We start from the raw sequence: 25864 nt of genomic DNA, 5'->3' as shown, positions 1-25864 counted from the left end.
ATTGTTAGCAATTAGATTAACATTAGACCTGATGCCTACTACTGCCCGTTAGGACATTAACATTTAAGTACTGGTTAGTTTAAGTTTGGATAGTTCTCTTTCTCCCATAGATTCATTCAGTCATACGCGTGCCACGAGCGAGTCAGGATGGAGCCCATCACCATCGACTCCAGCGACGAGGAGGACACGGCTCCAAATGAAGCATATGACAGGCCAACGACCGGCCGCGACCCCCGGCTACGCCCTGGCGCATACTACGCCGGCAGACCCACGAGAGCCTGCCCAACCGGGATCCGACAGGCTCGAGGCCCTACCCGAGCCCCGTCGTCCCCGATGCGCCCAAGTACGGCCAGAGCGCCACCACGCCGAGCCACGCCGCACCCAATGACGGAGTCGTCGGACGAGTCGCCTGCAGCCTCGCCAACACGGCGCCCCGCGCCACCAACGCCGCCACGACCCTCGGGCCGCTCCCGAGCCCCGTCGCCCCCGATGCGCCCAAGTATGTCCAGAGCGCCACCGCGCCGGGCCACGCCGCACCCAATGTCCGAGTCGTCGGACGAGTCTCCGCCAACCTCGCCACCACGGCGCGCCGCGCCACCAACGCCTCCACGACCCTCGGGCCGCTCAATCTCTCCGTTTTACACGGACAGAACGGGACGCAGGATCCCCTGCTCCCAAGCTCCGCCGTCGGGACCCTACCAAGGTTCCTACAACCCGGGCCCGCCAAATCCGGACGCGCCGGGCCACTCGCGTTGGTTCCACAACCCGCGCCCCGCTCCAGGACACCCTGACCCGACCGCTGCTGCTCCACCACCTGCAGGGCACTACCGTCCACGCAGCCCTCGCCAGCAGGATCCGGAGTCGGACGAGGACGACGACGAGGAGGGAGACTCCCGATCCTCCAGTCCAGCTGCCCCGGCACGCGACGAGGACTATGTGCTGGAGGACGCCACCGACAGCGACGCCACCCCTCTGTACCCTGGGGAGGAAGCCGGCGAACAGAGCAACGACGACGCGCAAACCATCAGTAGCGACAGCGAGCCCGACGATGGTGTCCCGAGGGCCGCCCACTATCAATGGGAAGGAGAGGAGCGGTACGGGTTCTGGCGGGGATCATGGATCCAGTTGATCCACGCCCGCTACACCTCCATCCTCATTGAGGCACCCTTCCGGCCAACCCCGGACCCAATTGTTACCTTTCCCCCGTCACCGGAGAGGCTGTGTATAATGGCCCCGGATGAAGATTGGGAGATGGACTTGGGAGACAACCCCGAGGTCCGCCCGCCGTCGCCAGCACTGGGGGAGGATGCGGTCCTGCCCATCTTCCCCGGCGACCGGGCCGACGACCACGCACCACGGGCATCCACGAGCCAACAAGCGCTCCGCCACATCACGGACAAAGCCTACGATAACGCCCCACGAGCATCCACAAGCCGACAAGCGTTCCACAACATCCATGACCAGATCGATGACAACGCGCCGCTAACCTCATCCAGCCAAGGCTCGATCCCCATCGCCGACGAGACCACCGAGCATGCCTACCAGCCCACCGGGAAGGCAATGCTATGGGAGTCGGAGAGCAGCGACAGCGAGACAGAGACGGAGCAAAAATTCCGTCGTAAGGAGACACAACCACGACCAGCGCCGAACCTCGTTAGGCCTGACCAGCGATCCTCGGCCCACCGCCGCGGGATAGCCACGGCCATGAACGCGCTACACCACGCTGCCGAGACCAACCGCCGGGCCGCCAACCCTCGCCGCTCCACTACCCACGAGGAGGTCACTCCCCCAGCCACCCCACGTGTCGGCTTAGGAGATCGCGGGTTCGATCTCTCCCCAGGCACCATGGACATACTCATGGAGGAGCTCGAGCCGGGAGTGGAGGGTCTGGTCCAAGGATTAATCCCAGATTGGGACCCGGGCGTACCTTCAACCGCGCCAATTCCTACGACCGCCACCGTCGACGAGGTCCCACCTCCGGCACCGCGCTTCCCGCGCCCAGTTACTACGGCCACCATCGCCGACGAGGTCCCCCCTCCGGCGCCGCGCTTCCCGCGTCCAGCCCCTGTGGACCCTACCGCCGACGAGGTTCCACCTCCGGCGCCACGCTTCGCTCGTCGAGCCCCTCCGGCGGAGGATTTCACCACCGACGACCCAGCGCCCGAGCGAGTTGCCATACCATCCGCTTGGTGGACGAACACGCATGACCAGCGAGTTCCGCTGGCGGTTTGGCAAGAGGTAGAGCGCCGGAGCCATGCAGCGCAGTACTCCCGTCAGCGCTTCCGCGTCCGCACGCCGGAAGGACCATACCAGATAACGATGAAGACGACAGGAGAAGTGCAGATCCGTTTCGGCCGGGCGGATTAAGGAGGGAGTGTGACGCCTCTATCCTACAGGCGCACAACAACTTGCTATAATTTAAGAATTAGCGATTAAGTATACAGATATTCCCCCCCATATTATAGCCATAGTCTAAGTTTAGGGAGTAAGTCGGCACTGAAGCCAATACATTATCATTAGAACTTCTTTAGTTGGCATTGAAGCCGTAACAGACGCACACCTGGAGTATACTAAAAGTAGAAATAGTTAATTTTTAAATATTAAGCTAAGTTCGGCACCTTAGAAGTCGCCGAACCGGGAAAACTATCGACTAGTCGAACTAGTCGAACCAGACCCGTTCTCGGTGAAACCGGTTCGAGGCTCCGGTTCACTCAAAAGCTATGACAGCTCGCGTCTTCCGGGATTCGCTCTCTTCCGTCGACAACTGTGCACCGAGGCAGACGTGCCCATCGCCGCGCCTCCGCGATCGAGCCAAACAGTCAAAGTATATCGCGTCCTCGCCCCATCCCGCGACGAAGACGCCCGCACCGCGATATCAACGAAGTGAAACAAACCAACAGAGTGGCAAGAGAACCACCACGATCGACAGTCCCCACGCCCGCCGACACGTGGGCTAGTTTCGTAAGTTTACAGGAGTCAATTCTGTAAGGCAGTAGTAGGCTACACCCCCTAGATAACCAAATAACCAATAAATTAACAATTGAACTGACCCGTCGTAGTATCTCCTTGGTAGTATTGGTTTTCAGGTTCCCCGATCTCTGCTCCGCTGGCGGCCCCAAAATTACTGCGTTTCGGCCTTACCATTCGCACGTGTTTTACGGCCATCCAGCCTCCCATCGACCCTTTCCCGTGCTCCTCGCCGCAGCGTCACGTCAGCGCAGGCTCGTTCCGCGCCCAGCGTGCCGCCGCGACTGGAGGTCACCTACTCCTCCGCCCACGCCCAGCTCAGGAATCCTTTCCCGTGCTCCTCGCCGCAGCGTCACGTCAGCGCCGGCTCTTTCCGCGCCCAGCGTGCCGCCGCGACTGGAGGTCACCTGCTCCTCTGCCCCGCGCAGCTCAGGAATCCTTTCCCGTGCTCCTCGCCGCAGCGTCACGTCAGCGCCGGCTCTTTCCGCGCCCAGCGTGCCGCCGCGACTGGAGGTCACCTGCTCCTCTGCCCCGCGCCGCTAAGAATCCTTTCCCGTGCTCCTCGCCGCAGCGTCACGCCAGCACAGGCTCTTTCCGTGCCCAGCGTGCCGCCGCGACTGGAGGCCACCTACTCCTCCGCCCACGCCCAGCTCAGGAATCCGTTCCCGTGTCCCCAGCCGCAGCGTCACGTCAGCGCAGGCTCTTTCCGCGCCCAGCGTGCCGCCGCGACTGGAGGATACCTGCTCCTCCGCCCACGCCCAGCTTAGGGATCCTTTCCCGTGCCCACGGCCGCAGCGTCACGCCAGCGCAGGCTTATTCCGTGCCCAGCGTGCCGCCGCGACTGGAGTACACATACTCCTCCGTCCACCCACAGTTTAGGACCCTCGGTCATACCTACAGCCGCAGCGCCACGCCTGCACAGGCTCCTTCCGTGCTCAACGTGCCGCCGCGACTAGAGAATACGTGCTCCCCCGCGTTCGCCCCACTAGGGACCCCCCTTCTTGTGCCCGTAGTCACCGCGCCACGCTAACGCTGGTTTCCCGCGTACCGTGTCCCGCCACGACCACGAGGGCATCCGCGCCCGAGTCCACTCCTAGATTAGGGACACTTCGACACACGCTGCCGCCCCGCCTGCAAGGGCCATTCCCCACGCCGTGCACCACCGCGGTGACACCAGAACCTCTGCCTGCCCGACCCGTAGCCAGCCTCCGTGCCTAACCGGAGTTGACTAACACCTCCCTGACGCCCTGGCCATTCCCTCGACCCACGTCGCCCGAATTCTGGGCGAGATCACGCCAATTCCGCCAGGAGTCCGCCGGAGTTGCCACCCCGCGCATCTGCGAGAGCAGTGCAGACAAGCAGTGGGCGCAAGCAGTGCCTGAAAGCAGTTCGCGACAAGCAGCTTTGTGTCAGGGACCGACCGATCAAGCAGATCGACGGGTCGATACAAGCAGCGCGATAGCCAGTCATTGATAAGCAGTGCGTGTGCCCCGCCTGCTTCTAGAGCACCCAGTGACCACCGCACCCGGCAGCCACGGTGTCAACCCTCGGTGATCGGATTTTAGTGCGCGTAAATTCGCCACCCGGGCCCCGCACGCTGCTGTAATAAATTCCTATAAATATTTCCGTCCCCTCTAAATAAAATTTCTTGAAGAGGATCCCTGGTCACGGCTGAGGTCTATCCCGGCCGGAGAGATTCGTTACAATATTATGAAACCCCTCCTCAACTGTCTCAAAGATAAATAAATTTATCTGATGAGGACTCTGGGCGGACTGAGACGCCGACCCCAGCAAAACGCATCCTTACAAGTGTTTAAAGGTTTCGTCTAATTTGACGTGTTTGACTATGTCTTCCTTTGGAATTTGTGGGAGAACTTCGTCATTGTTGGAGCACCACTTTCGGAGCTTGAATCCGGCTGGTAGCAGTATTTTGTTTAGCTCTTGTGGAATCTGAACTGCTTCTGGGATGCTATTTGCTCCTGTTAGACGGTCGTCGACATAAAAATCATGCTTGAGCACGGCTGCTCCAAGCGGTAATTTCTTCTTAGTTTTCTCAGCCAAGTAACTCAAGCATTTTGTCGCTAGGAATGGAGCTGATGTTGTACCGTATGTTACGGTTTTAAGTCGATAGTACTTGAGTTCGTCTGATGGGTTCTTTCGCCAGACGATTAATTGATGAAATTGATGATCAGGATGTATCCATACCTGGCGATACATTTTCTCTATATCGGCTGTAAACACGTACTTGTGAGTGCGGAAACGTAGCAAAATTGCAAACAGTTCGCTCTGTATGGTGGGTCCAGCATACAAAATATCATTTAACGACTTATTGCTGGTGGTCTTGCAGGAAGCATCGAACACTACCCGTAGTTTTGTAGTGCTGCTTTCGGGTTTTAGCACACAGTGGTGCGGGATAAAGTTGTGATCCGTAGGTATCATTGTGGGAGGCACTTCTTTCATGTGTCCAAGGCTTTCATACTCGTTTATAAAATCTACGTAACCTTTCCAGACTTCAGGTGACGTTCTGCGCTCTAGTGCCAGGAACCTGTTAGTTGCAGTTTTCTGCGATGATTGCTCAGAAAAGGGAAGTTTTACTATGAACCTTCCATCTGCTGCGAATTGGAGATTTCCTAGGAAGTGTCTTTCGCAATGAGCCTTTATCGGTAATTTTGGTTTCTCTTCCGTTTCTAGGTTTTCCAAAGTCCAGAAACGTTCCAAAAGCGTGTCGATTTGGTCCTCTGTGGTTGCAGGCGCGCAAATTGCTGCTTGGTTGTGTTCTTCAGATACTTTTCCGGCGACAATCCAACCAACGAGTAGTAGTGCTCAGCTCCGATAAGCATGTCAATCTTTCCTGGCTTATCGAAGTTTGCATCTGCCAGAGCGATGTTTTGAAGGAGTAGTAGATTTGTGGAATCTAGCTGATGAGCCGGTTGATCAGCTATAATGTGTGGTAACACAAAAGCCTCGACTTGCTGAGTAAAGTCGTTATGCATTGATTTCATTTGCACATTCACTCTAGCTCGACTAGTCTTAGGATTGCCTCCAATACCTTCGATATGTAATGAAGTACCGTGGAGCCTTAATGATAGCTTTGAAGCCATTCGTTCAGAGATCAAGTTTATTTGTGATCCTGAATCAAGCAGAGCTCTGAAAGTGGCCACCTGACCATTGCTTGCTTTTACTGATACCTTGACTGTGGCCAGCAGATTGTAACTCTTGATACTTGCTGCCCCCACAGAAGGTGATTGTGGTTCAGTTTCTGCACCTGATGACGTTTCAAGATGCAGCAATGTATGGTGTTTTTTATCGCATTTAAAACACAAACGTCCTCGGCATTCCTTTGCCTTGTGGTCGTTGCTGAAGCAGTTGACACACAGTCGTTGTTTTTGTACCCAATTAGGTCGTTCGGGTATTGATTTATTGCGGAAGTTATCACATTTGTATAGCCAATGATTCCGTTTGCAAAATGGACATCTTGGTAATTTTCCAGCGCTGGCAGAAGTGCATGTTGGTCCCTTCTGATCCCTTTTTTCTTGTTGACTTCTTTTTCCTGTTCCCAGTACGCGAATTCTTTGGTCGAGGAAGTTAAGTATTGAGTCGAGACCTTGCAGTTGTCGAGAACCATCCAACGGCTCTATTAGCAATATCCAATTTTTGCTTGATGATAGCCATCAATATTGTATCCCAGCTAGATACATCGATTCCTAGTCCCTTTAATGATGCCAGGGACTCGATAGTTGTTATATACAACTCTTTGAATGATTTCGGATCGTCACTATTTGTGCGGTGTTGCAAGAGACGATTAAGAATCGTGTCGGCTACGTGTCGGGGATTGTTGTATTCGTCAACCAATATGCCCCATGCGCTTGTGTAGTTTTCTTCTTTTAGATCGATGTGTCTTATCAATCTCTCTGCCTCTCCAGTTACGGTGGTTTTTAGATACCACCTTTTTTTGTACTGTCGGCATGTTGGTATCGTGGACCATGCATTTGAATAAATCAAAAAACTGCGTCCATTTGAGTAGATCCCCATCGAACTTGGGGATGCTAACTTTGGGCAAGTATACATCTTCATTGCTCGATGCATTAGTTTTTGCCCCTAATACCTTTTGGATGTCCCTTTCCAGTCGGAGAAACGACTGCATACCGTATCCTCCCTTGACCGGGTCTTCGTGTTCTTCATGAACCGCGAAGTGGATCTCTTGAACCATAGTGATTTTATCAAATAACTTGTAATGGTTTTTCCAGTCTCTGAAAATTCTTTCAGAGCCCGATGGATAGAGTCTGATATGGCTCTTTGTCGGCGACATGCCGACATGAGTTTGCTCGTAGTTTGAGCCATTGCGTCAGTTATGGCGCTTCGATACTTGTCGAATGAGTCACGACAGCCTTTGTAAAACCTTACATATTCCGAGGTTCTATATTTCTCCAGAACATTACGGTCATTTTCCGCAAATCGATTCCAGGCTTCATCGATTGCGGCCAACTTAGATTGAAAGTAGATTGGGTTTTGCTTCCTCTCCGCAGAGTCTTTCTTGTAATTGCGGATCAGCTTTAAGATCTCTTGACTGATCTTTTCCTGCAAGTCTAACGCCTCTGTGGCTGCTTGCTCCTCCATGCTAGTCATGTTGAAAAGTGACCCGTTGGGAGTGTTTTATTCGCTTTTTAAGACACTAGACTCTGAGTTCTAGTGAAAGGATTTTTTCAAAGGATGCCCAGGATTGTTCCAAGAGTAGGGAACTTGACTCGTGGGACTTGAATTGTCCTTAGGACTTGATCGTAGGTGGACTGCAGTTTGGAGGAGTAAAGATCTCTTTGACGTGAAGATGATTACTGACTTTATTGATTCAAAGTTAACGATATTTATAGCTAACAAATGTGCTTGCATTTACGAATATTAATGAAAAAGAATAATGTAGGTTGCTAGTGCATGCGGAAACAAATATGCTTCTGGTTACAAATATTGATGTGCATGAATAATGTAGGTTGTAATGGTATATGCAGAATGAGGGTATTGCTCCATCCCACTTCATCGCGTCAGAAGAATCTATATATGCGCTTGACCTGGTAATCTATACTTTATTTTGGGCGCATATGAGATTGCTGCGACTGACGAATTACAGATTATGTAATGTTATGATTATGAATATTGCAGCGACTGAACAATATCTGCAATCATTACATTTGTAGAAGCATATTTAAAACTATCTGACCATCATTTACAATCTGACGAATGAAGTGATATCTTATATCTACGTGCTTTGTCCTAGCATGATGCACTGGGTTCTTGGCGAGTTGTTGTGCACTTAAGTTGTCTTCAAAACCGATCGTCGGGGTTTCTGCGTCCGCCAGGAGTCCGCCGGAGTTGCCACCCCGCGCATCTGCGAGAGCAGTGCAGACAAGCAGTGGGCGCAAGCAGTGCCTGAAAGCAGTTCGCGACAAGCAGCTTTGTGTCAGGGACCGACCGATCAAGCAGATCGACGGGTCGATACAAGCAGCGCGATAGCCAGTCATTGATAAGCAGTGCGTGTGCCCCGCCTGCTTCTAGAGCACCCAGTGACCACCGCACCCGGCAGCCACGGTGTCAACCCTCGGTGATCGGATTTTAGTGCGCGTAAATTCGCCACCCGGGCCCCGCACGCTGCTGTAATAAATTCCTATAAATATTTCCGTCCCCTCTAAATAAAATTTCTTGAAGAGGATCCCTGGTCACGGCTGAGGTCTATCCCGGCCGGAGAGATTCGTTACAATATTATGAAACCCCTCCTCAACTGTCTCAAAGATAAATAAATTTATCTGATGAGGACTCTGGGCGGACTGAGACGCCGACCCCAGCAAAACGCATCCTTACAAGTGTTTAAAGGTTTCGTCTAATTTGACGTGTTTGACTATGTCTTCCTTTGGAATTTGTGGGAGAACTTCGTCATTGTTGGAGCACCACTTTCGGAGCTTGAATCCGGCTGGTAGCAGTATTTTGTTTAGCTCTTGTGGAATCTGAACTGCTTCTGGGATGCTATTTGCTCCTGTTAGACGGTCGTCGACATAAAAATCATGCTTGAGCACGGCTGCTCCAAGCGGTAATTTCTTCTTAGTTTTCTCAGCCAAGTAACTCAAGCATTTTGTCGCTAGGAATGGAGCTGATGTTGTACCGTATGTTACGGTTTTAAGTCGATAGTACTTGAGTTCGTCTGATGGGTTCTTTCGCCAGACGATTAATTGATGAAATTGATGATCAGGATGTATCCATACCTGGCGATACATTTTCTCTATATCGGCTGTAAACACGTACTTGTGAGTGCGGAAACGTAGCAAAATTGCAAACAGTTCGCTCTGTATGGTGGGTCCAGCATACAAAATATCATTTAACGACTTATTGCTGGTGGTCTTGCAGGAAGCATCGAACACTACCCGTAGTTTTGTAGTGCTGCTTTCGGGTTTTAGCACACAGTGGTGCGGGATAAAGTTGTGATCCGTAGGTATCATTGTGGGAGGCACTTCTTTCATGTGTCCAAGGCTTTCATACTCGTTTATAAAATCTACGTAACCTTTCCAGACTTCAGGTGACGTTCTGCGCTCTAGTGCCAGGAACCTGTTAGTTGCAGTTTTCTGCGATGATTGCTCAGAAAAGGGAAGTTTTACTATGAACCTTCCATCTGCTGCGAATTGGAGATTTCCTAGGAAGTGTCTTTCGCAATGAGCCTTTATCTGTAATTTTGGTTTCTCTTCCGTTTCTAGGTTTTCCAAAGTCCAGAAACGTTCCAAAAGCGTGTCGATTTGGTCCTCTGTGGTTGCAGGCGCGCAAATTGCTGCTTGGTTGTGTTCTTCAGATACTTTTCCGGCGACAATCCAACCAACGAGTAGTAGTGCTCAGCTCCGATAAGCATGTCAATCTTTCCTGGCTTATCGAAGTTTGCATCTGCCAGAGCGATGTTTGAAGGAGTAGTAGATTTGTGGAATCTAGCTGATGAGCCGGTTGATCAGCTATAATGTGTGGTAACACAAAAGCCTCGACTTGCTGAGTAAAGTCGTTATGCATTGATTTCATTTGCACATTCACTCTAGCTCGACTAGTCTTAGGATTGCCTCCAATACCTTCGATATGTAATGAAGTACCGTGGAGCCTTAATGATAGCTTTGAAGCCATTCGTTCAGAGATCAAGTTTATTTGTGATCCTGAATCAAGCAGAGCTCTGAAAGTGGCCACCTGACCATTGCTTGCTTTTACTGATACCTTGACTGTGGCCAGCAGATTGTAACTCTTGATACTTGCTGCCCCCACAGAAGGTGATTGTGGTTCAGTTTCTGCACCTGATGACGTTTCAAGATGCAGCAATGTATGGTGTTTTTTATCGCATTTAAAACACAAACGTCCTCGGCATTCCTTTGCCTTGTGGTCGTTGCTGAAGCAGTTGACACACAGTCCTTGTTTTTGTACCCAATTAGGTCGTTCGGGTATTGATTTATTGCGGAAGTTATCACATTTGTATAGCCAATGATTCCGTTTGCAAAACGGACATCTTGGTAATTTTCCAGCGCTGGCAGAAGTGCATGTTGGTCCCTTCTGATCCCTTTTTTCTTGTTGACTTCTTTTTCCTGTTCCCAGTACGCGAATTCTTTGGTCGAGGAAGTTAAGTATTGAGTCGAGACCTTGCAGTTGTCGAGAACCATCCAACGGCTCTATTAGCAATATCCAATTTTTGCTTGATGATAGCCATCAATATTGTATCCCAGCTAGATACATCGATTCCTAGTCCCTTTAATGATGCCAGGGACTCGATAGTTGTTATATACAACTCTTTGAATGATTTCGGATCGTCACTATTTGTGCGGTGTTGCAAGAGACGATTAAGAATCGTGTCGGCTACGTGTCGGGGATTGTTGTATTCGTCAACCAATATGCCCCATGCGCTTGTGTAGTTTTCTTCTTTTAGATCGATGTGTCTTATCAATCTCTCTGCCTCTCCAGTTACGGTGGTTTTTAGATACCACCTTTTTTTGTACTGTCGGCATGTTGGTATCGTGGACCATGCATTTGAATAAATCAAAAAACTGCGTCCATTTGAGTAGATCCCCATCGAACTTGGGGATGCTAACTTTGGGCAAGTATACATCTTCATTGCTCGATGCATTAGTTTTTGCCCCTAATACCTTTTGGATGTCCCTTTCCAGTCGGAGAAACGACTGCATACCGTATCCTCCCTTGACCGGGTCTTCGTGTTCTTCATGAACCGCGAAGTGGATCTCTTGAACCATAGTGATTTTATCAAATAACTTGTAATGGTTTTTCCAGTCTCTGAAAATTCTTTCAGAGCCCGATGGATAGAGTCTGATATGGCTCTTTGTCGGCGACATGCCGACATGAGTTTGCTCGTAGTTTGAGCCATTGCGTGAGTTATGGCGCTTCGATACTTGTCGAATGAGTCACGACAGCCTTTGTAAAACCTTACATATTCCGAGGTTCTATATTTCTCCAGAACATTACGGTCATTTTCCGCAAATCGATTCCAAGCTTCATCGATTGCGGCCAACTTAGATTGAAAGTAGATTGGGTTTTGCTTCCTCTCCGCAGAGTCTTTCTTGTAATTGCGGATCAGCTTTAAGATCTCTTGACTGATCTTTTCCTGCAAGTCTAACGCCTCTGTGGCTGCTTGCTCCTCCATGCTAGTCATGTTGAAAAGTGACCCGTTGGGAGTGTTTTATTCGCTTTTTAAGACACTAGACTCTGAGTTCTAGTGAAAGGATTTTTTCAAAGGATGCCCAGGATTGTTCCAAGAGTAGGGAACTTGACTCGTGGGACTTGAATTGTCCTTAGGACTTGATCGTCAGGCCAGAATTGTCGTCAGGACTTGATCGTCGGGACCTGAATTGTCCTTAGGATTTGATCGTTAGGACGTGATTTGTCGTCAGGACGTGAGTTGTCGGCAGGACTTGAATTATCGGCAGGACGTGAATTGTCGGCAGGATGTGAATTGTCGGCAGGACGTGAACTGTCGGGGTCACCAAAAATGTTGTTGTGAATGTTGATTAGTGTGAGTAGGCTTCGATGCCTGGCAAAATAGCACATAAACTACTTGCCTTGTTTGTGTCGCACCCAGCACTTGAACTAGGTGGACTGCAGTTTGGAGGAGTAAAGATCTCTTTGACGTGAAGATGATTACTGACTTTATTGATTCAAAGTTAACGATATTTATAGCTAACAAATGTGCTTGCATTTACGAATATTAATGAAAAAGAATAATGTAGGTTGCTAGTGCATGCGGAAACAAATATGCTTCTGGTTACAAATATTGATGTGCATGAATAATGTAGGTTGTAATGGTATATGCAGAATGAGGGTATTGCTCCATCCCACTTCATCGCGTCAGAAGAATCTATATATGCGCTTGACCTGGTAATCTATACTTTATTTTGGGCGCATATGAGATTGCTGCGACTGACGAATTACAGATTATGTAATGTTATGATTATGAATATTGCAGCGACTGAACAATATCTGCAATCATTACATTTGTAGAAGCATATTTAAAACTATCTGACCATCATTTACAATCTGACGAATGAAGTGATATCTTATATCTACGTGCTTTGTCCTAGCATGATGCACTGGGTTCTTGGCGAGTTGTTGTGCACTTAAGTTGTCTTCAAAACCGATCGTCGGGGTTTCTGCGTCCCCGCTGCCAAGTTCGATGATCAGCCGCCTCATAGCAACTGCCTCCTTGCACGCCGTCGACAACGCCATGTACTCAGCCTCGGTACTGCTGAGTGCTACGCTGTGCTGCTTCTCCGACTTCCACGATGTCGGACCACCAGCCAGAAAGAATACGTATCCTGTATACGATTTTCGATCAAGCCTATCGCCACCCCAATCGGCGTCGACGTAGCCAGCAAACGCCTGTCCCGTCTTCTTGTAGTGCAGCTTGTATTCCAATGGAGACGCCAGGTAACGCATTACATGCTTAACGCCTGCTAGATGCTCGCTATGCGGATCCTTATTCCGCTGTGCCAATTTCGCAACGGAATGAAGAATATCCAGTCAGCGCCAACCACATCAGCTCGCCAACTACTGTCTGGTATTCCGTCTCGTCCACCTTTGCGCATTGCTCATTACACGCAACCTGATACCCTGGATCCAAAGGGTTAGACGCAGGTCTGCAGCTCTTGACTTGATGTCGATGGAGCAGGTCCTGGATATACTGGGTCTGCGCTAGGGTTATCTTTCCAAGTTCACCCTTGCGCTCTATCTCCATGCCTACAAACAGCCGTAACGAGCCTTTATCAACACATTCGAACGCCGCTGAGATCGATGTCTTGATGTTGAGTAAGTCTGTTTTCTTCTGGCATGTTATAGTGAGATCATCAACATAAACAAGGATTAATGCTATATTACCATCATCCGCACGCTTATACAAGCTTATACCTTCGTGTTGCTGCATGTACACGATATCCTCCAAGTCGCTGTTGAGGTATGCCGTACATACGTCTATATGGTGTAAATAGAGTTCCATTTCTGCTGCCATGGCCAATAATAAACGCATGCTCTCCAATCGGCAAACTGGTGCAAACGTTTCGCTGTAGTTTACGCCGTAACGTTGAGAACTTCCCTTCGCCACAAGTCGAGCCTTGAACCTCTCCACCTTTTCGTTTTCATCACGCTTCACACTGTATACCCACTTACAGCCGATGGGCTTCTGGCTGCTAGGTAAATCTGTGACTTCCCATGTCTGATTCGTAATCAAGGCATCAAATTCAGAACGCATCGCTTCTCGCCATTGTGTAGAAAACTCGCCACTGATCGCCTCACCGTACGTCGAAGGAATTTGTACATCTCTTCCAGCCAAAGTTCCAATTATATTGAACTGCTTCTTTGGGCGACCGGGTCTGCCCGTACTTAAAATTCTGCCGGGGCCAACACGCTGCTCCTTCACGTCGTCCTCACATTCGGTATCCACGCCGTCGCTGTCCATCTCCTCTCTTTCGCCGCCGCCTTCATCCTTGATGCCGTTTCCATCAACGATGCCATCAGCCAGCTCGGAAAATTTGGACTGATCATCTCCGCCAGCACTGGTTGTTGTTTCCTCGGTCGACTGCCATTCAAACGAAATAGTTTCGTTTCCAGCATGCTTCGCTCCGCTTTCCCTCTTATCGAAGAGGACGTCTCTTTTCTCGACCACTTGCTGGACACCTTTATCAAGCGCCACTGCAATGGAACCAAAAACTTTGAGATGACTGATCGAGGGCTTCTTACCAGTCCACGCTTCCATTGGTGTCATGTGGCTCAATGCACTTGTAGGTGATCGATTTCGTAGATACACCGCCGTATATACCGCCTCTGCCCACAATGCTTCACAAAGTCCACACTGCACGAGTAAACATCTTGACATCTCAACCAATGTCCGATTGAAACGCTCTGCAACACCATTTTGTTGCGGTGTGTTGGCAACTGTGAGCTGCCTCGTAATTCCATTTGCTCGTAGAAATTCATCAAATGCTCGGTTCACATACTCGCGATCGTTATCGCTCGCAAGCAAATTAATTTCTTCCCAGTTTGTCGCTCGGCCAGTTTTTGAACTCCACAACTTTATCAAAAACTTCACTTTGCTCACCATGCACGTATGGCACGGAGACTTCCTCGAAAAATCATCTTTTTCCAGACCGCTCACCATTTGTGGTTTGGCGATTTCCATGAGACTTGCGTAATTCAGATGACCAAATCTTTTATGCCACAAAACAGCTTCAGACTCATGTGCAGCATAAAATTTGTTCTGCGATTCGGTAAACAAATACAAATTGCCAACTCTGTTTACAGTTATTCGGCCGTCACCGTTCTGCACGACGCCCGCGCTATTTTTTCCAAAAGTGACCACACAGTCTTTGTTTACTGCTTGGCTCACGGACATAAAATTACTCTTTTAGAACATTGTACAACTTCAGCTCACACATTCCGATTTTCAGGTTGACTTCACCCTTTCCTTCCGCTCTTAACAGGTCGTCGTCTGCGAGTCCGATCATTTCGGTGTGCTCTTCAAATTTCGCAAATTTGTTTTTGTTGCAGCACATGTGGCTGGTCGCGCCGCTGTCGAGACACCAAGTCCCTTGATCAAGAGAAACGCTGTTCAGCGCGCCTAAGAGAGAACAGTGCATAGTTTTTGCTCGCTCTTTGCTCTCGACTGTCCGTCCGTTACTTCGACAGTTTTTCTGGATGTGGCCGAATTCACCACATCTGTAGCACTTTACCGTTCCTTTGCCTTTTCTCGGCCGTTGCCTAGCAACCAACGCTTGCTCGCTCGTCGTGTTCTCGCCGTCTCTTCTTTCTCCTTCTTCCTTCAACCTTATGCACAGACAAACATATTGATGTAATTGGCCATGCTCTGGCCGTCCGCCATCCTAAGGCTCAATAATCTTTTGTAAATCGAAACATTGCGTACCGGTCCGCTGGGTTGATGAACTTCTTTAAGTTTCGTCCACGCTTCAAACGCGTGTCCACAGTGATTGACATATCACAACTGTGAGGGTTTTATTCTTAGGATGATCGTTGCCAAGGCCTTCTGGTCCAATTCTGTCCAGTCCACTCCTTCTGGAACTGCCTCTTGTTTTAGTACCCCTGATGCGACTTTCCACAGCTCTGCGTTCACCAAAACGCTACGCATTTGGACACACCACGAATCGTTATTCCTTTCATCGAGCTTCTCGATTTGGTACATCCCGCTCATATCGCTGCTGTCGATCTCCGGAGTTAGAAAAACAAACGAGCCGAACACTCAAGCTACATTTATGTCTTTTACTTATTCGCGCAATTACTTCTTGAAGACGCACAATGGTTTTAGGCGGGGTTTGGGCCCATTACCTATTGAGGAGGAAAACCGTTACCCGCACAAGAAGAGAATAGGCACGAAGTGCTCTGCTTAGCTTGAGAGTTTATTTGCGATAGGTATGTAGGATTTCAAACAGGCGGGTTTCCTTCGCGGCATACTCGAAGCGGTTTAAGCTATCTGGCAACGCGAGGTCAGGACGATATTGAAGTAATACTCGATAGTTAGAATAAGCAGAATTAAGAAAATGGAAGATGCCATGTTTTGTCATCACTAGATCGTCGAGAGAGAAAAGAGGAGGTCGTGAAATAAGAGCTCGTGCAAACTAAAAGAAAAGAACATTGTAAAATTAATCTAAGCACTTATGTTTAAACCAAATCCCACAAATAAAATCATTGTATTGAATATTAAATTCCTACAATTTGGGGGCTCGTCCGGGAATTAACCCAAACATCAAGTGCCAGACAATTGGAGAGTGCTGAAGTGCGTTTTCACACACAACTACAGATGAACAAAAATTGCGAAGTGTGGTGAAATTGCAACTGAAACGAGGCAGTTTGTGAAACGAGGCAACGCTGGATAGCAACATTTTGAATGTGTGAGCGCATTTGAGACGAGCTAGAAGACACGCAAAGGAGACGCATGTGGAAGTAGCGGCTGAAGTCCAGAGGCAGTGCGTCAATTATCGTCAGAGCGGCAGTCTTAGATCGGGCCGGTCACGGAAAACTGAAGTTTGCAAAGGCTGATCTGTGGAAGGCGTTGGGAGCAGCGTAAGGCAGAGGCGAGCGGAGCAAGTCAGGAGCGTGAGGCAGGGACTGGAAAGGCAGAGGCGAGGTGACAGCAGAGGCAGATCATCGTGGAAGAGCACAGGCGGACAAACAGAGACAACGGAGGTGAATCTGGAGCAGGCAGATCATCGCGGAAGGGCACAGGCGGACAAGCAGCGACAAGCACAAAAAGTGACGCTAACTGGAGCAAGCAGATTTTGGCGGTCAAGCAGTTGGCAAGTAACTGGTGGAAGGCGAGACAGGCGGTCAAGCAGTCTCGAAAGCAGTGCACTGGAAGAGGTGCAAAACGTTAAGGCTAAGAAGATCTAATTGGAAGTGGCTGAGAAGCAGTGTTAAGCAGACTGTATGTATAAAATTTGAACAGAACTGAACGTAAGAACAACTGAAACGTGAGAAATTCTTAAAATCTTGAAAAACATATTGTTATTGTTAAGCTAATATCAATTATTGTAAAAATTTCAAAATGCAGCTCGAAGAAATAATGGTTATGAGATGCGAAGATTTGCGCGCGAAGCTAGGAGAGTTGAATTTAGTCACAACCGGTAGAAAGCGCGATTTACAGGATAGGCTTCTTGCTCACTTTAATATTCGTGATGAGGATGAAAACAGCGATTCAGAAATCGAATCTGTAGCTACCGCTCTCGATCGTACAATGCCGGAAATGCCCACAAGCCGTTCTATGTTCACTCTTAAAGATGTAGAAGGCAGTGTAACAACTTTTGCAGGAACAGGTAGCCCAGATGTTGACCATTGGATTCAAGAGTTAGAAGAATGTGCTTTAACCGTTGAGTGGAATCAGCTTCAACTATTTATTTACTCTAAGCAGTTGCTCAGTGGAGCTGCTAAATCGTTCATTCGCAGTCAGGTTAATATTCGCAATTGGGATTCTCTCAAAACAGCTTTGCGCAGGGAATTTGCAGTTAAAATATCGTCGGCTGAGGTGCATCGCAAGCTAGGTCAGCGGGTGCAAGCAAAAGGAGAAACTCTTCAGGAATATTTGTATGCGTTGATGGAAATTGCTAAGCCAGTCAATTTAGACGAAGAGAGTTTAATCGAATACTTCGTGAAGGGAGTGCCAGATGCGAAGGCAAACAAGATCATGTTATACCAGGCCAAAACTATAAGGGATCTGAAGGAGCAGATCGAAGTCTACAAGAAAGTTCGTGGCACTTTCAAGGGATCATTCAAAAATGAGCAGCGTACAGCTGAGACGGAAGGATCGAAAGGTTTTGTCTCGAAACCCGAGTTTGTGCGAAAATGCTTTAAGTGCGGAGATCCGTCCCACTTAAAAAAGGATTGCAAGAAGAAGGACAATTTCAATTGCTATCGTTGCGGACAGCCAGGTCATCGTGCTGCACAGTGCATGGCCGAACTCGAGGTAAAGCAAGAAAGTAACACCAATGCTATTCACTTGGAGAGCGCAGCCACGAAACCAAAAAGCGAGTTTACAGCTTCCGGGCTTGAACTAAAAATTATAAAGCATCCCATTGTTCAATTTAAAGGACTCGTCGACACAGGTGCAGATCTATGCTTGATGCGCAGGAACATTTTCCTCAAGATAGGCAGCAAACTTCTCACTGGAAGAGAGAAATGCTTGACTGGAATAGGCGAGAGTCAGGTATTGACGTTTGGAAGTATAATCCTACCAGTTGAAATAGACAACATCGAAATGGAAGTAGAGTTCCACGTAGTTCCGGAAGAAGACATGGGTTTTGACGCTATTTTAGGCAGAACCATTCTTGACATTGTGGACATGAAAGTTACTAAGGAAGGCACCGAGTTTTTACGTCGAAACGCATCCAGAAGTATCGATGAAGAGCAGAGCAACATAGATACCGAGTTTTTACAAGAGTTTAGGGGCATGTGTGCAGAACAGGTGGCGGTTTCAGGTCAAGTTGATTTGTCGCATTTAGATCAATCTCAGGTGGTCGAGGTCAAGAATTTGATTGAGGAGTACGTAGCCGAACGCAATGTAGACGCACCTGTACAAATGAAAATCATTTTGAAGGACGAAATACCTGTTTATCAGCATCCACGGCGCTTACCTGTCTGCGACCAGAAAACAGTGGACGATCAAGTTAAGGAGTGGCTTTCAGAGAAGATAATCCAACCGAGTTCCTCGGAATATGCGTCGCCAGTAGTTTTGGTATCCAAGAAAAACGGAAAAAAGCGTCTATGTTGTGACTATCGGAAGCTAAACGAGAAGATTATTCGAGACAATTTCCCTATGGCTCATATGGAGACAGTTCTGGACAAGCTGCAAGGATCCAAAGTATTCACCACTTTGGATCTAACCAACGGTTTCTTCCACGTTCCCATTGAACCAGGTTCTCGAAAGTATACCTCGTTTGTGACTCAGTCAGGACAGTTCGAATTCCTTTATGTTCCGTTTGGCATATCGAATTGGCCTGCGGTTTTCACCAGATTTATCATGGCAGTTCTAAGAGAACTCATTGCTACCAATGTTGTCGTTGTTTACATGGACGACGTAATTATTCCCAGCCAGGATATTAAAGAAGGACTTGCTAAGTTAAAAGATGTGTTAGAGGTCGCTTCTAGAAACGGGTTGCGTATCAACTGGAGTAAATGTCAAATACTGAGCAACAGAGTACAGTTTTTAGGCTACATAATTCTGAGTGGAACCATCACTCCAGGTCCCGAGAAAATACAAGCTGTGAAAGAATTTCCCGAACCGCGAGACAAGAAAGGTATTCAGAGATTCCTAGGACTGACGTCCTATTTTCGAAAATTCATTAACGGATACGCTTCCATTGCCAGGCCCTTGTCGGATTTGCTGAGAGGTGATTTTAAGTATGAATTCGGGGAGAAACAACGATTGGCGTTGAAGACTGCTCTCATCAGTGAACCAGTCCTGAAGCTGTACAATCCAAATTTACAAACAGAAATTCACACAGATGCTTCTAAGCACGGTTTCGGCGCTGTTTTATTGCAGAAAGATCCAGAAGACAGTTCCTTTCACCTAGTTCAATACATGAGCCGCAAAACTTCACCATTTGAAGAAAAATACGATTCGTACGAGCTGGAGGTGTTGGCTATTATTGGAGCTCTAGTCAAGTGGCGTGTTTATGTTTTGGGCATAAAGTTCACAATTGTTACGGACTGTAACGCATTCAAGATGACAATGAACAAGAAGGAAGTTCCTCTTCGCGTCGCACGGTGGGCGTTATATTTACAGAACTTCAACTACAAGATTGAGCATCGTTCAGGGACGCAAATGAAACATGCTGATGCTCTGAGCCGAGCTTCGTGTTATTTCTTATCGGATTCTGCAACACATCGTCTAAAGGAAGCTCAAGTTAAAGATGAGTGGACTCAAGCAGTTAGGAGCCTTGTGGAAAAGGATGCTTACCAGGATTTCTACATCCAAAACGACGTTCTTTTCAAAGACCCAAATCGTGAACTACTTGTTGTACCTTCAGTTATGGAAAATGATATAATCCAAAACGCGCATAATCAAGGACATTTCTCAACCAAAAAGACACAGGATCTCATCGAAAATTCCTACTTCATTCCCAAGTTGAAAGAAAAGACAGAGCGAATTGTCGAAAGTTGCATCAGATGCATAATCGTAAATGCCAAAGCAGGAAAAAGGGAAGGGTTTTTAACTTCCATTGACAAAGGTGAGCTACCATTCGTCACATACCACATCGATCACGTCGGGCCAATGGAGATGACGACCAAACGCTACAATCATATCCTTGTCGTAGTTGATGGCTTTTCAAAGTATGTGTGGCTCTACCCAACTCGTAGCACTGGTGTCGAAGAAGTCTTAACTTGCCTGGAAAAACAAGCTGCTCACTTTGGTAATCCGTTTCGCATAGTAAGCGACAGAGGCACAGCTTTTACCTCTCTAGCGTTCAAGGAGTATTGCGAGTCGAACAACATTCAGCATCTGCTTATAGCAACAGGCGTACCGCGCGGAAATGGCCAAGTCGAAAGGATCCACAAGATCGTTGTACCAGTGCTGGCAAAGTTAAGTTATGAAAGCCCGTTTGCATGGTATAAATACGTTGGAAGAGTTCAGCAGATTATCAATAGCACTGAGCCGAGAAGCACAAAGATCACGCCGTTCAAGCTTTTAACAGGAGTGGAGATGCGACTAACTGATTTCACCGAACTGAGAGATTTAATGCAGGAGCTCATAGTGAAAGAGCTGGATGAAGAAAGGGAGAAGTATCGTCAAACAGCAAGAGACAACATAAAGGCGGTACAGTACGAAAACAAGAAATCGTTTGATTCAAAAAGAAAACAAGAACGAGTTTACAAAATCAATGACCTAGTGGCGATAAAGAGAACCCAGTACGGAGTCGGATTAAAGCTTAAGGGAAAATTCTTAGGGCCATACAAGATAGTTGCTGTAAAGGAGCATGGAAGATATGAGGTAGAACGCATTGGAGATACAGAGCGTCCGTTTAAAACATCAACAGTTTCTGAATTTATGAAGCCTTGGTCAGGTCCATTCGAGGCGAATGAACAGTCAAGAGGGCCGAATGTAGGATTTGAAACAGGCGGGTTTCCTTCGCGGCATACTCGAAGCGGTTTAAGCTATCTGGCAACGCGAGGTCAGGACGATATTGAAGTAATACTCGATAGTTAGAATAAGCAGAATTAAGAAAATGGAAGATGCCATGTTTTGTCATCACTAGATCGTCGAGAGAGAAAAGAGGAGGTCGTGAAATAAGAGCTCGTGCAAACTAAAAGAAAAGAACATTGTAAAATTAATCTAAGCACTTATGTTTAAACCAAATCCCACAAATAAATTCATTGTATTGAATATTAAATTCCTACAGGTATATGCACAAACGCAAGTATGGGTAAGAGAACGAACATGCATTGCTTAGGGAAAATATTTATCTTCAACAGTTTCGATCTTCTGTGCTTTGCATTCGTCGACCATTCCTTACTGGCTAATTGTTTGAAATGGTCATGAATTTCCGTCTGGACCGAGTTCAGGGAGATCTGGATATCTGTTGTTACCGAGTGTTCTCCTGACCCTTTTCTGGCTAGCTGGTCGGCTTTCTCGTTTCCGTCTATGTCATTGTGTCCGGATACCCATGCTATTTGTACCCTGTTGTCTTCTGCGAGTCTGTTTAGTGCCCCTTTACATTTGGCCACTAGTTTTGAAGTCGTCCGTGCTTGTGCGAGGGATTTGATCGCCGCCTGGCTATCTGAGTATATCCTCACCTTGGCATTCCGAAGGCCTCGGTCTAGCGAAAGTTCGGCAGCTTTCAGTATCGCGAGAACCTCCGCCTGGAAAACTGTCGCTGACTCTGAGAGGTGGAAGTATTCCTCCACCTTCCAGCTTTCGGCGTAGATTCCGGCCCCTACCCCGCCGCTCATCTTTGAGCGGTGTAGAGTGATACCTCATCCGGTTCGGTTACTCTCCCTCTCTTCCAGTCTTCCCTTGTAGGGTATATAGTGGTGTATGTATTACCGAATCGCAGTTCGGTTGTCATGTAGTCTGTGTCTACTGTCGTCCGATAGTTTACCTTGTTCAGGATCCTGCAGTGTCCGGTGTGGTAGTCTTTCCAGCTTTGACTAGCCTTTAGTCGTACCGCACCTTGTGCTGCAGTGTTCCTGATGAAATGCTCTATCGGTATTATGTTCAGGATGGCGTTTAGCGCCGCTGCGGGGCATGATCTCAGTACTCCCGTGGCTCCTACGCATGCCGATCTCTGTATCCTTGTGAGTTTCTGGATGTTGTATGCTCTAGTTAATGCTGGCCACCATACTAGTGCTCCGTATGTGAGTATGGGTCTTACAACCGCTGTGCAAATCCATATTATTATCCTGGGGTGAATGCCCAAGTTCTTTCCGAACATCTTTCTACAGGAATAAAATGCTATGCTCGCTTTCTTGACTCTTTCGTTTATGTTCTGTTTCCATGAAAGTTTCGCATCCAGTATCACCCCCAGATACTTTGCCTGCTGTGATATCTCTAATTCTATGCCATCTATCTTTGGTTTTGTGAAGTTGGGAACTTTTGTTCTCCTAGTGAAGAGCATTAGTTCCGTTTTGATTTGATTCTGATTTTGATTTTATTTGCCTTCCTAACGCTACAAGTTTAAAACTTATAAATTAGAGCGCTAGTCAGAAAGGGTTACAATACATTCTGTCATAAAGCTTAAATCTAAACAAAATTTGTGCATATGATATTCTTAATCTAACAATTTAAAGTTTATTATTATTATTATTATTTAGTATATTTGGTAGTTAATTTAACTTAATTCTTAATTTATGGGACTTATTTAAACTGTGAGAGTACCTTTTCCTTGAATTTCGTAGCATTGCTAATATTTTTAATGTTGTTGGGCAGCTGATTCCATAATCTAATAGCATTAATAAAAAATTGTCTTTCGGATGCCAGGGATCTGGGCCTTATGCAAATTAGATTGTTTAGTCTTCTAGACGCAGTAAATGTTAATTTTTCAAATAGGTATGCTGGTTCTTTCTTATATATTAATTTGTGAAGAAATGTCAATATTCTCATCTTTATCCATCCACTAAGTTCTACGTCAAAAATTTTATAGGCATAACCCGACACATGTTTCATTCGTGCCAAATTAAATATATATCTTGCGATGCTATTATATACTATTTTTATTTTATTTTGGCTAATCGAGTCGCAATTTGAAAAAACTTCTAAACCATAAAATAAACACGGAACTAAACATGTTTTTGCTACTAATATACGAACATTTATAGGCAGGCAACCCTTAGTCACAGACAATGCTCTCAGCATTCCAAATACTTTTCCTATTGCCTTTGCAATGTGATCGTTCCATGTAAGAGTCCCGTTGAATGTAAATCCAAGATTTACGGCTTTTTCGACATACTCTAATGGACTGTTATTAATGTGAAGAGGTTCGATATTGTCTAGCTTTATTTTTTTTCTGCTTATTATGAGGCACTTAGATTTGTTTGGGTTAATGCCTAGTCCATTTTTGATTGCCCATTCATTTACTCGAGTTCACGCAAGTTTACGGATACATACATCAATACATTCACTTATTCTATTTAAAGGACGACTCACATACATTTGGACATCATCGGCATACGCAGATGCACATTACATTCTGACAAAACAGATGGTAGGTCATTAGCATACAGTGTAAACAACAGTGGACCAAGTACTGAACCTTGGGGGACACCACGAGTGACATTTCCAAATTCCGACGATACATTAGATAGAACAACTGATTGACTCCAGATGGTCCAGATCGCCAAAGCTCTGCACGCACCTAGCCTCTGCACCTACTCGTTCATTTACGTATATCTCCCCTCGCCGAGTGAAAACAGCTGATAAGCGCCTTATTCGTTTGAGATGCATTGCTCGTTTGAATATCTCGTATTTTGGTTTCGTCAGCTGCTCGTTTATGTAGATAAACGCTGGCGAGTCTAGGCCTATGAGCTTTAAGCTCAGTTGTGTTTTATTATTTCGCCGGAATGTAGCCACTGCACGCGAAAAATATTTCGTATTTTGGGCGGAGGAGTTAGCTCAAGTGAGAAGCAGAGTGCGTGGAAAAGTGCCCTCAGGTTCTCCCCATCCGTTTGTGGGACTCCATGCCAGCGCAAGTCGCATGCGATTTCTGCCTCTGCCTGCGCATTGCAAGTTGCCACTAGCCTGGCCTCGAGCGCCTCGACGCGTTTATCGCTTTGGGTATCCGCTAGCTTCTTCTCCAGCTCCGAGACCCGCTGCTTCAACGCGCCCATCTCTCTCACCTCGTTCTCCAGTTGGCCACCAGCTGGCATAGCTGGTCGTATTTCTCGGTCACCGGTTGCAGTTTCTTCTCCAGGAAGCCAGTCAAACTCTCCTTTAGGTCCGCGAATTTCTGTCGTCGCGACCGTCCTGGTCGAGCTGAGTCTCCTTCCTGGATCGCTTTGCCATCGAACTCATTGTGTTGTTGTTTTGAGTATTTTGTGCGCGCGCTTTGTGTTGTATGTTTTGTGTATGTGTTTATGTGTAAGCGAGTGCACAAGCGGTTTGCTTCGGTTCGATGTAAATGTTCTATGTTCGATTCGCACGACAATAACAAAATGCACAGCGTTTAACAAGCTTTTTAGTTGTTAAAAAAACAATGTAAATAGTGCAAATTATTGTTTACTTCGATATAATCGCTGCAGAACTATGTTTGTTTTGCAGGAAAAAAGCAAAGTTATGAGATTTTGACGATTATTTCGATTTATAAATGGATTTAATGCGGATCCTTGTTCTTACTTAGGTTTATGCCCAATCCACAGGCTTTTGCCCATGCATTGAGTTTAGTGAGTGCCCTTGTCATTAGTTCGCTGGTGACGTCGGGGAATGGTCCAGAAGTGAGTAGGACTACGTCGTCTGCGTATGCTACCACTTTTACTCCTTCCTATTTAATGTTCTTAGTATGTCATCCATGTTTATCAGCCAGAGCAGTGGGGACAGGACTCCCCCCTGAGGTGTGCCCCTCTTCACAAATCTTGTGTGATGAGTGCCACTCAGTTCGGCTGTTATCCTTCTGCTCGTCAGCATTGCGCCAGTCCACGCCCTGTTGCCTCCTTCTACTCCTATACCGTTAAGGGAGCTCAGTTTGTGTACAATGTTGTATATCTTTTCATGGCAATGCCAGAGATTCGCCCGTCCCTTTTCCATGGCTCTTGTATGAGGACGATGTCGATGTCCTTCTCCCGGAGAAGGACCCCAGATTAACTGAAGAGTGGGAGCTGCGCGTTTGATCTGCACGACAGTCGGCATTAGATCGGGGCGATGTTGGGGGCGCTGTCGTCGATTGCCAAGTCGTCCAGCAGCTTGTTGGCGTCCTCGACTTCGTCTTCCAGAATATCGTCCGGTTCGTCTAGGAAGACCTTTACCTTGGCTTTCCTAATGCCGTACCGGACTTTATTGTCTGCTGCCTTAAGCTGTTCTAGGCAGCGCTGGTTGATTAGGAACAGGTATGGCTGCCTGGACGTCATCTCACGTTCCGCTTTGAGGATGGCCCAGTCCTCCATATCGACTCCCTTGTTCATCGCTCGCAGAGAATTGAGCACCATTTCATGGCTAGACAGCCCCATGGGTAACCAAATGCGAGCTCTGGGTCTCCTTGGGATGTCCTTGGCGGGGACCAACTTTATGCTTATCCCCTTCCATGCGTTGCCTAGTCTGGCAACGCAGTCCGCCAGGAAGTCCGGCGAGAAGTCATCGTCGCACCTGATTACCCGGTGCCCTTTAACCATTTCCGAGGAGTCAAAGGAGGGTGACCGACCCGTTGGCTCGGACAGTATCTTGTCTGTTACCATCTCCGCCAAC

At 47.6% G+C, this 25864-nt stretch overlaps 1 protein-coding gene across 1 annotated transcript in view; it reads right to left on the bottom strand.

Annotated features, from left to right (window-relative positions):
* The window catches only part of lovit (loss of visual transmission), a 464165-nt gene that overhangs the window by 236487 nt on the left and 201814 nt on the right, over window positions 1-25864 (bottom strand). The gene's annotated exons all lie outside the window — the stretch shown is intronic.

Source organism: Drosophila kikkawai, chromosome 3R, assembly GCF_030179895.1.
Source record: "Drosophila kikkawai strain 14028-0561.14 chromosome 3R, DkikHiC1v2, whole genome shotgun sequence".
NCBI classification, from domain to species: Eukaryota; Metazoa; Arthropoda; class Insecta; order Diptera; family Drosophilidae; genus Drosophila; species Drosophila kikkawai.
This window is presented reverse-complemented; position numbering and strand designations above follow the sequence as displayed.